We start from the raw sequence: 12,183 nt of genomic DNA on the forward strand, positions 1-12,183 counted from the left end.
AATAAATAAATAAATGCATACAAACATACAAATCCTCTGAAACTGAAATTGTGCCTCTAGAATTAATTTGAGAATCTATTTAGGATTATACACATACATGTGAAAAACTACATATTAGAGCATGCCATTACAGTGTTTGTGTGTAAAAGCAAAAGATAGGAAAGAACCTAAATAGGATGACATCAATAGGAGACAGTTTAAACACATAATGGAACAACCATATAATGTAATATTTATCCAAATATGAAAGAATAAAAAAGGCTTCATGTATAAATATCAAGCATTTTTCAATTTATATTAACAACAACCACCAAAAAAACAAAATGCAAAACAGTATGCATAGTACACGACATTTATGTTTTTAAAATGGGGGCAGTGGGGAGGACATCATGACTCAGGCCTATAGTCCTAGCTACTGGAGAGGGTCGGGGGGCTGAGGCAAGAGGATCACTTGAGTCCAGGAGTTAGAAGCTATAGGGAGCTATGATCGTGCCACTGCATTCCAGCCTGGGCGACAGTGAGAACTGGTCTCTTAAAAAAATAAATAAAAATATAGGTGATGGAATATATACATTTGTATAGAATATCTTCGTAAAAAAGTACAAAAGAAAGTAACAAAACTGTTTATCTCCAGGGAAGAACATTGGGTGGTTAGGGGACAGAGGTAAAAAGAGACACGTCTCATACTTTTTATATCTTTTGAATTACAATCTTTTGAGGTCATTACTCTTCAAAAAATAAACTAAAATATAACAAATTTTAAACACCTTAGCTTGTAACTCACAGGCATACCCCATAAGGGTGGCTGTCTCAGATACGTATTTTCTAATTGAAGGGAGAGTGGCTTACCTCTCTTCGAACAAGTAGGCTTGAAATCTAAATACAAATTAGAGAGTACCGGGAAGAAGCCTAACATTCCGCCTGTGTAGTAAAAATGTCAACATGGACATTCCAAAGTGCACTATTTTGCACTTTTTTTTTTTTCTGGAGACAGAGTCTTCCTGTGTCCCCCAGACTGGAGTGCAGTGCTGCGATCTCAGCTCACTGCAACCTCCGCCTCCTGGGTTCAAGCGATTCTCATGCCTCAATCTCCCAAACAGCTGGGATTACAGGCATGTGCCACCAAGCCCAGCTAATCTGTGTATTTCTAGTAGAGATGGAGTTTCACCACATTGACCAGGCTGGTCTTGAACTCCTGACCTCAACTGATCTGCCCCCTTCGGCCTCCCAAAGGGCTGGGATTACAGGCATGGGCCACCACACCCCGCCTCTAAAGTGTACTTTCTGATATAATGTATAAAATGTCTTCCTAACTCCATTTTCAGTAGTATCGTGTTGTTAGCTTGAGATCTACTTTAGTGAGAGTATTTACCACAGGGAAACAGGAAACGCTACACATCAGGGCTTTATTATACTGTGGGGGACAATGGTAGAGCCAGTAGTAAGACCAGCACACCACTGGCTTAAATGTTCTAACTTTTGCCATGATTTTCTTTGCAACTTTCAAATTACTTGACATTACTTTTCTAAAACATGGGTTGATATTTATCTGACAGTGAAGCTGATGAGAGATGCACGATTAGGAAAGATAAGCATAATGTGAGTTGAATGCTAATAAGTAAAAATGTATCCTCATCTTGGTGTGCAACCCATGACACGCACTGAGAAGACCAAGAAAGTGGAGCTGCCACTCACTGTGTCTTCCCAGTTTAATTGGACAAAGAATTTTCTCTGTTTCCTTTTTAGACAATTACATAAATGCTAAAGAAGTAAAATTAAGCAGATTTGCAAGCTTATTTTGTCTTCTTGCATCATATAGTGCATTTCATTTAATATTTGCCTGTTTTATTAATAATTGAAAGCAACTTTGCAACATATAGGCATGCAGAATAACTTTTGAACCTATGGGAATTAATGTCTAGTGAGAATGGTCTAGGAATAATAAAAGTTATGATATAAAAACCTTGATCAGCTATTTTGCAGTTTAACTATTCCCTGTAGATATTTTCCTCACATTATTACCCTCCTTTCACTTGAAATTCATACATCAAATTCATGTCAATATTATAGCTTGATAGGTAGCAAACTACTTAAATATAGATATATATATATTTAGATACAATTAATTTAAACTTTTAAAAATATAAAGAAAGAAAAAGCAGAATATCATTACACATCTTCAAAAAAAATTACTTTGAATGTAGAGAAAAGATATTTAATGTTTAACGTCATTCTGTGTTAAACTTTTAGCCCCAATTAGGAATCTCTTCTATTGAGATTTTTCTCTGGGAGGGAGATTTTGCTTTTTGGGGAATGTTTGTATTTTTTTCTGCTTTAAAAACAGTTTCTACTTATGTAAATATGCCTACCTTGCCATTACCTGTGTCAGTAATGCCCAAGGGAAAGTCTATTTTGAATATACACATTCTCCATATTTGGAAACTGTAAATTAAATCAGATATTTGTGTCTGTTATTAAAATTCTAGAGTAAGTTCGCCCAAGGGCAGAGCTAACACAAGCACACCTCCTTACACTGCTGTGATGCACTGATTGGCCTTATTTGAGGGAGTTGTATTGACCGTTTGGAGACACCTCTGGCTACAGCATTTCTCTGGCTATCAGGTTAATGGATATGTTTGGGTGGTATTAAAATCAAAATGATCTTTAAATTACATCTGGCTGCAAAGTTGCAAAAGCAAAATACAAAATCTATACATGAAAATCAGAACGTTTTCATTCAATAAAGTCGAATTCAGCGTTTCCTCTGTTAGGTACTGTTAGTATCACCAATAAAATACCAACCGGGTTCTGCTCTTTAGGATCCGCAAAAACAATGCAGATTATTTCCTCACTTGAGCTTGTCGCACAGCCTTGCTCAACGGGTTTCCTCATCTCAAAGTGTTGTCAGTCGTGGCTGTAGTCTTTGTTTAACCCCCCAAATTCATATTGAAACTTATTTCCTAATGAGACAATATTAAGAGGTGGAGTCTCTAAGAGGGGTTTGGGTTGCTTCCTAAAACCAGCCCTCGTGAACGGGATTAGTGCCCTTATAAAAGCGGTTGAGGTCGGGTGCGGTGGCTCAAGCCTGTAATTCCAGCACTTTGGGAGGCCAAGGTGGGCAGATCACCAGGTCAGGAGATGGAGACCATCCTGGTCAACATGGTAAAACCCCGTCTCTACTAAAAAATACAAAAAAAATTAGCCAGGTGTGGTGGCAGTTGCCTGTAATCCCAGCTACTCAGGAGGCTGAGGCAAGAGAATCACCTGAACCCGGGAGGCAGAGGTTGCAGTGAGTGAAGATCACGCCACTGCACTCCAGCCTAGGGTATAGAGCAAAACTCTGCCTCCAAAAAAAAAAACCAAAAAAATGATCCAAGGGAGCTGCCTTGCCCTTACCACCATTTGAGGACAAAGTAAGAAGAGATCTTCTTGCAGGTAGAGAGTGAACCCTTACCAGACATCAAATCTGCTGACAGCTTTTGATCTTCCACCTCCATAACTGTGAGAAATAAATTTCTATTATTTATAAATTAACCAGTCTTAGGTATTTTGTTAGAGCAGTTTGGATGAACTAAGAGAGTTGGAGAAAAGAAGTAAGATACAATTGGTGCCAAAATGAGTGATCCCATGCTATAGGAATTACATAGAAGGTAGCTGAGATTCTTTAGAATAGAAACTGACCCTTATTCATATTGGTAATCTGAACACCTGGAATATTTCCTGGCATATAATAAAGACTCAATGAACATCTGTTGCAGGATTAAAGTAAATAAGTGGTTCATTGTTGGCTGATGCAGAGGAAAAATCTTATGGGTAAAATAGAATTTTAACTCTATCTTGAAGGATGGGCAGGATTTGTATTAATGAGGAGAATAGGAAAGGATACTATAAGTGAGGAAAATGGCAGATGCTAAACCCCAGAGAAGTAAGAAGTGTGTTTTAAGAGGGCGATGAATAAGATTTCCAGGCTAGTGCTAAGAGCACATGGAGCCAAAAGTAAAACCTAAATGTTGCTAGGAAAGGTGAAAAAAGATTTACGAAGAGCCTTAAAAACTAAGCTGAGGAGTGTGGACTTTATTAGGTAAGTAAATGAGAAGTGGAGGAAAGGCATAATGAAAAATACCGTTTGAGGGAGCTAACCTGGCAGCGGTGGGAGGACAGAATCCAAGGAGGGGAGTATGAGCTGTGACCCCACAAGGGGAGGTGCATGCAGCAAAGCAGCTGTTGCTATAGCGCAGAGGTGAAGGACAGTGGAAAGAAGGGAGGAACTGATTTGGGAGAAACTGGAAAGTAAGAATCCAGAGCATTTGGTGACTTTTAATATGAAGCATGAGAGGCAGGAGCCAGGGGAATAGGATAAAGTTGGTACTAGTAATGGACCGCAGAAAGAATAAGCAGCATGTTTCAGACGCGCCCTGTGGCATTCTTTTGGGAATAATTGTGTTATCTGTTGCCATGAATTGTCCAATATATATTGGGTGCAATTAGGTACTTATTGAATGCTTATCTTTTGTCCAACTATACCAGAAGCTGTGGGAAATATACAGAAAGTAACTCAATAACATGAACATCTTCAAAATGCTGGCATTATTTTTTATTGTGTTGTTATTTTATAAACATGTTTGAACCACTGTTGGTTGAATCTACAGACGCGGACCCCATGGATGGGGAGGGCTGACTGTACTATAATTTCTGCTCAATTTACTTACAGAAACACTGACTCTGACAGTGGCAAATTAACTTGCCCAGCATAACAAAGCCAGTAAACAGTAGACACAGAAATAAAATTCCAGCAGTCTAAAGCCCAAAGCCTGCAGCTTCACCATCACACCATACAGGACTTACTGTATGGAAGTAGTTAATAAGGTTAAATAACACTAAATATTACTGAGGAACAAAACCTGTGGTAACATGAAATTTGTTTTAGGGCAGGAGGAAGAGATGAGGCTCACAAGAGAAACTGCATATGCAATAATATGCCCAGGGTCATTGGCAAAAAGGCATAAATCTGGGCTAGATGATGGCTACAGGGTTGAATGGCAAGAACAGTGTTGTCACTCAATATGCACTGGGATCAATCAATTAAATACTTATTGATCACTGATCATACATCTAGTAGTGGCAGGCCTAGCATCTGGTAGTGACAGGCCTAGAAGTTGAGGATGAATGTACCCTCTTCTCACATTTTCCAGGCTTCAGTTTTATCTTCATACTAGTACAGGCCCAGGATATAATTCATTCAGGCATGCATCATATTTCAGATCAACTCAAGCTGCCCCTTCCTCAAGGGGGCACAAATTCAGAAGCATTCCTGTGATTTTTTAAAATTATTATTTGTAATTTTTTTGAGACTCCAGTTTGGCTCTCTCACCCAGGCTGGAGTACAGAGGCAGTATCTCAGCTCACTGTAACCTCCACTTCCCGGGCTCAAGCAATCCTCCCACCTCAGCCTCTTGAGTAGCTGGGACCACAGGTATGCACCACCACACCCACTAATTGTTTTGTATTTTCTGTAGAGATGGGGTTTCACCATGTTGCCCAGGCTGGTCTCCAACTACTGAGTTCAAGCGGTCCGACCGCCTTGGCCTCCCAAAGTGCCAGACTACAGGTGTGAGCCACTGCACCTGGCCTTGATCTTCATCATACTCAGCTTCATTGTGTTCAGCCTTATGACTCTGGACAAAGCCTCTACAAGCTCTAAGTGACATGAGCAGTGTAGTATTTTTAGTACGTAGAATGAGCTGGAGAAGAAATAGAACAGAGTTTAGAAAGATAAATACCTCGGCTGGGCGTGGTGGCTCACGCCTGTAATCCCAGCACTTTGGCAGGCCGAGGTGGGTGGATCACAAGGTCGGGAGTTCGAGACCAGCCTGGCCAATATGGTGACACTCTGTCTCTACTAAAAATACAAAAATGTAGCCAGGCATGGTGGCGCGCGCCTGTAGTCCCAGCTACTGGAGACGCTGAGGCAGAAGAATTGCTTGAACCTGGGAGGCAGAGGCTACAGTAAGCTGAGATCTCACCACTGCACTTCAGCCTGGGTGACAGAGCAAGACTCTGCAGCCTGGGTGACAGAGCAAGACTCTGTCTCAAAAAAAAAAAAAAAAAAAAAAAAAAAAAAAAAAAAAAAAAAAAAAAAGAAAAGAAAGAAAGAAAGATAAATACCTAGCACTTTATAAGATGCTGCATGCCTGGTATGCAATAAATAATTGTTAAAAGAAGAAAGAAACTTTAAAGAAGACATTCTAATAATCTACATTTGAGGAGAAAAGGGCTCTTGCTGGTAGAAAAGGAGAATTAGGAATGAATCAAATGAGTTTTCACAGAAAAAAAAACAACATAATAGATTGCATGTATGGTAATGGAAAAAGAAAAGTCATGGACTACACCAACTATTGAACCTATATACTGTGTTTGAGAAATTATATAACTGATAGATTCTGAGAATTAGAAGTTTCATAAGGGTAGGAATTCTCTCTCATTCTCTATTGTAATCTAGAAACTAGCCACATACTTAGTTCATAGTAGACAGGCAATAAATAATGAGGGTGCTGAATAAATAATGTATTCATCTTAAGAAGAAAACCAAACTCTCATAATCCTCAAGCTGTGAGTCTCAACTCAGAGCAGTGACATTTACTGCTGGGAATCCATGTCTTAATGAGCCACTCTTACAGAAGGAACTTTGTTACATCCTTTAATAAGTTAGATTAGGGGGGAAAAAGCCAGAGACAGGGAGATGTTTGAGGGCCACTGCACTAGCACAAATGCCTAGTGGCATTCTTGATTTCAGGTTAGGGCTAGGATCGTGTCTAGAATGAAGGGCCTATATTAGTTATTGACTGGATTCCTGAAACCAACTCCAAGATGAATTTATCAGGAAGGTCAGTGGACCTGTCACTTGCATAAGCCCCTAAATTTCTTAAATTTTTATATACTTTAGACGCCATAAAACCTGGACCTACCACGAAACCATGGGTTATATACATTAGGTCCAACTGGCATAAAAAATGATCTGAATTTCCCTCTCGTCTTTTCATCACCCCAAATAACTGAAGTCTGTATCCTAAGCTTGGAATTAAAACTAAGTTTGAATTTTTGTTATGCCTTTACAAGCTCCATGACTTTAATGCACTATTTAATTTCTCTGAGTTTCCGTTTCCTCATCTGCAAAATGGGAATATAAATAACTACCCTTCAGGGTTAGTATAAGCTTAAATGTGCATAAGAGTTCAATAAATGGAGCTACATTATTATTACTACTTTTCTGGAAATGCTGATTTGCAAGAGTTATGTACCAGATTCAGAATATACATTTTCTTTTTTTTAACTTCTGTTCTCTCAATATCCATTGAGTATGAATCTAAACTTAAACACTAAGCTTTTATGAATAATATTCTGAGCTGCAGAGATTACTGTTTCACCAAGTTATTCCAAGCAATTTTTCAGGCTGAACAAAAACCAAATTTATCATATAATTTAGTGGTATTTTTTAAATCATCTGGAAACAAAAAAAAAGTCATGAACACCGATGAATAGGCCTGCCTGGTGACTCATGTCTGTAATCCCAGCACTTTGAGAGGCCGAGGCAAGAGGATCACTTGAGCCCAGGAGTTTGAGACCAGCCTAAGCGACATAGTGATACCTCACCACTACAAAAAATAAATGTAAAAAAATAGCCAGGTGTGGTGACACATGCCTGTAGTCCCAGACACTTGGGAGGCAAACGTGGGAGGATCACTTGAGCCCAGGAGATCAAGGAAGGCCACAGTGAACCGTGATTGAAACACTGAACTGTAGTCTGGGCCACAGAGTGAGATCCTGTCTCAAAACAACAACAACAACAACAAATTCTATCTATCTATCTATCCCAGTGAATAAATGAACATGCTTTTGTACTGTAATAAAGAGTGGTTAGAATTTTATTATTTGCATAATCATATTTTAAATAAAAATGGGCAGGCAGGTGCTGTGGCTCACAACTGTAATCCCCGAACTTTGGGAGGCCGAGGTGGTTGGATCACCTGAGGTCAGGAGTTCAAGATCAGCCTGGCCAACATGGTGAAACCCCGTCTCTGCTACAAATACAACAATTAGCCAGGTGTGGTGATGCACACTTGTAATCCCAGCTATTCAGGAGGCTGAGGCAAGAGAATCACTTGAACCCAGGAGGCAGAGGTTTTTCGGTGAGCCAAGACTGTGCCATTGCACTCCAGCCTGGGCGACAGAGTGAGACTCCATTTCAAAAAGCAAATAAATAAAAATGAACTCTAACATACTTTTTACTGAGGGGAGCGCTCTCACATTCTTTTGCTCTTAAATATGTTCTTCTGAATGTGTCTTCCACTTTACCTACTCATATCATTCTGGCATAGGAAGAAAGAAATTAGGCCAAATCTTCCCCAAATATTTAAAGTCTACAGGCTTCTTGTCCTTGCAGTTGTACTTAAGGAACCTTTAATTTTAAAGAAAATAAAATACCAAGAGCTACTCTGAATTCCAGAAGCATTTAGATAATTTTATCTAAACATTCTTAATAGCAGCTACCTGCATTGAAAGCATAGTCATACAAATGTGTGTAAACTATAATTTATTCTGTTACAGAGCTTAGTGTTCATTATTCTGGAAATAACTCCATATCCAGCTCCCTCCTCCCACCCACACCCTCACACTAGGAGTCCAAGGAGCACTCGTCGTGAATCACTATTTTAGGCACTTCAGAATCAGTGGTCAGGGTGTCTTTGCCCATTTGTGTGAGTCTTGATGGCTTCCTAGCCTAAAAGAAAATAGAATATGAAGAAGGAAAACACCTGGGCTACATTTAGATCATGGGCTCTCCAGACAAAGCCTCCAGACAAAGTTCTCAAATGAACATACGAGAACAATCTCCTTTTCTAGACTGTCGTCAACCCAAATTCGAATTCCGGTTGTGCTGTTTATTAAAATGTGGGTGTCACCTAACCAAAACGGGCTTCAAAATCTTCTTTATCTGCTAATTACAAGTTATTTTATTTTATTTTATTGACTATTTACTTTTTATTTTTTTGAGACCAAGTCTTGCTCTGTTGCTCAGGCTAGAGTTCAGTGGTATGATCTTGGCTTACTGCAACCTCCGCCTCCCAGGTTGAAGTGATTCTCCTGCTTCAACCTCCCAAATACCTGAGATTACAGGCGCGAGGCACCTTGCCTGGCTAATTTTTGTATTTTTAGTAGAGATGGGGTTTCGCCATGTTGGCCATACTGGCCTCAAACTTCTGACCTCAGGTGATCCACCAACCTCGGCCTCCCAAAGTGCTGGGATTACAGGCATGGGCCACCGCACCTGGACTGATTACAAGTTATTTTAGAAGAAAATACCTTTTATCTGCAGCATCCTCTACCAGATCAAAGCACTCTCACATATGTTATCTCATATGAGCTACACAACAACTTTGAGCCAAGACAAGACAAAGAAAACTGTTCCCATTTTTCAGATAAGGGAGTTGAGTCTGTGATCACATGGCTTTTTCAATTTAGATTTAATCAGTGTTTGAGACAGATGCCTAGCAAGGTTTTCTGATTCTTGAACTAGTTAGTTTCTGACTACCTCCCACTGGTTCTTCCATATCTATAAATCTATGATTCCAAGAATCATGGCCCATCAGAGAGACACACTTTGCAGGGCTTATGTCTGAGACTATTCGGTGGCTGGTAAGAACAGAATAATGCCACTATTCTTCAAGTTTTTTCAAAGGTTGCAGAATCAAATGCAAGTTATTTTTAACATTCTTTGTGAATTCGAATACCAGGTGAATATTGTGATTTTTATTTCGATGACAAGAACATCCATTTAAGTACCTTCCCTCTTTCTTCCCCTTCCCCCCCAACCTCTCTTTTTAACCCACAATCAGGGCCTGCTGGTACTAAGCCTTTTGGCATCTCTGGATGAATCTTATGTGATTTAAAATAGCTGCTACTGAGCTGTTGTTTAGTACTTTAGTCCAAGTCGGCTTTAAGTGTGTACAACGTAGAAAGAATTCTTTTCTGAGGACTGACTCTAAGCTTCAAGAAATGTTGAAGGGTTTTGTTTTCCCAGAGCTGTCAAGTTTCTTTGAGAGAACTGAAAAGGAGAGAACTGAAAAGATGCAACAAAGGAAGATGTGAGAGTGATTTTAAAAAATTTTAAATATCTCTTTGGTTCTCTAATTTTTTTCAAATTAAAGTTATATTGCTAACCATTCCATAGCTAAATGCCTTTACCTTTGGATTGTTGTACTGTGGTGGTATGACCCTTATCTCATGTGTGTGTGTGTGTGTGTAAGAGTGTGTGTGTAAATGTGTGAGTGGACCGATGTTCCTTTCTTTCAGCCTTTTCTCTGAATGGTAAAGGTTTATCAGAGACTAAAAACTTATCTTTTCAAAATTGAATTTGTAGTAAAAGTGGTTTGATGTAGAAGGGAGAAGGGGAAGTAGAAACAAAAGTAACACTGGAAGAAGAATAAGAGAAAAGCAGCAGACAGCAGACCCAAATTGTACAGCACACCATGTTTATGTGATTTACTTGGGGTTATATGTTTTTAAAAGCAATATATAAATGCATAGCAAGATTTTGGCAGATGAAATTATGTAGTGTTTACTTTAAGGCACTCAATGATGATAAACAGTTATTTAGTACAAGTAGTATGCCCGATGGTGCAAAGAACACTGAATTAGATATGGCTCCTGCAAAGGAGGTTTGAAATCTAAATACAAATTAGAGGCAGGATATAAAACACCCAGGAAAAAAACCTAACATTTAAACATGTAAAAATGTCATCATGGGCATTCTAAATTACTTCTAGACATAATTTGTAAAATTTCCTAACTGCACATACAGTGTAAATAAAGTTATATTTACACAGATTCAATCTGTGCACATGTAAGCACATAAATCTCAGACATACCATTTAAAAGTGATACATTTAGCTGCTAAATATAGGCATCCACCTGAAAAGTGCTGTCCTTACTGTTCATCTCCCTTACATTTTTAATTACATTCAATTTCTTTATAAATTACAAGTTTGAATAAACATCCAAACATTTGTTGTTTCTGAATAATATGTGCCGTATATATTTCAGTAAAATTTTCTCTAAATGATTTTTAAATTTTCTATTTGGCTCCTGTAGTCTCTCTTCACTTTAATAAAATATTTCACTGGTTTTTTTTAAGTTGGCAAAATGGAAAATTGAAGAGCCGTTGAAGAAAAACAAACCAAATTCCTCATGTGAACAATCGTTTCACATTGATGTCTTGAAACAAGAAAGATTTCTCCTATTTATTTACCAGAGATGAGTACAGATAATTTCATTGTACATCGATTTTCTCTAAGGAGGGAGGAAATGTGGTCAGCTAAAACAAAGCACTGAAATGGGGAATCAGCTGCCACAACATCTATTCTCATCTCTATCTTCACAATTTGCTCGGACTCTTAGAAACTCACTTGGTTTCCATGATCCTAGGGTTTTTTTGTTTGTTTGTGTCTTTGTTTCTTTGTCGTCGTTGTTTTTCTTTGGTGGTTATTTTATTTTTTGTTTTTTGTTTTGTTTTGTTTTTAATGAACATAATCAGACTTATAGTTAGAATTCTTGAGCTGTTTTGTTGAGATATTAAAATTGCTCTGTTCTATAAACAATATATTCATAAAATGGTAACCAATATAATCATACATCATTCAGGAATATAATCATATGAAATTCATGTAGCTAAGTGTTTAGTGAGCACCTACTGCTTGAAGGGGATTGAGCTAGGCACTGCATAAGTGCATTTGGTCTTTAAATCACAACATACTTATGTAATTGTCATTATATGAAAATGTAAGGCTCTCAGTAGGAAATAATGTGTGAAGTAAGAATAAAATTGTCCAGAAGAATATTGCCATGAACTTTAAATACAAAAACCTCCTTTATTTTTGAGAAATATTTGTTAAACACACAAAACATTTCAACTCTCTTGACCTGTTTTTATTGTTTTTGAATTACTGTTTTTAAATTTATGGACTATGTCTATTGTATACATTTTAAAAATTGGCATGAATATATATATTTACATATGTATATAACTAGAAAAAAGCATCATTCTATACCAGAAACACATACATCTGTGCCTTTTAAAGTTATGAGTTAGGACTTACGGTATGACTATTTCTTTTTGTTTGTTTGTTTTGT

This window comes from Mandrillus leucophaeus, unplaced genomic scaffold (assembly GCF_000951045.1).
Source record: "Mandrillus leucophaeus isolate KB7577 unplaced genomic scaffold, Mleu.le_1.0 Scaffold184, whole genome shotgun sequence".
NCBI classification, from domain to species: domain Eukaryota; kingdom Metazoa; phylum Chordata; class Mammalia; order Primates; family Cercopithecidae; genus Mandrillus; species Mandrillus leucophaeus.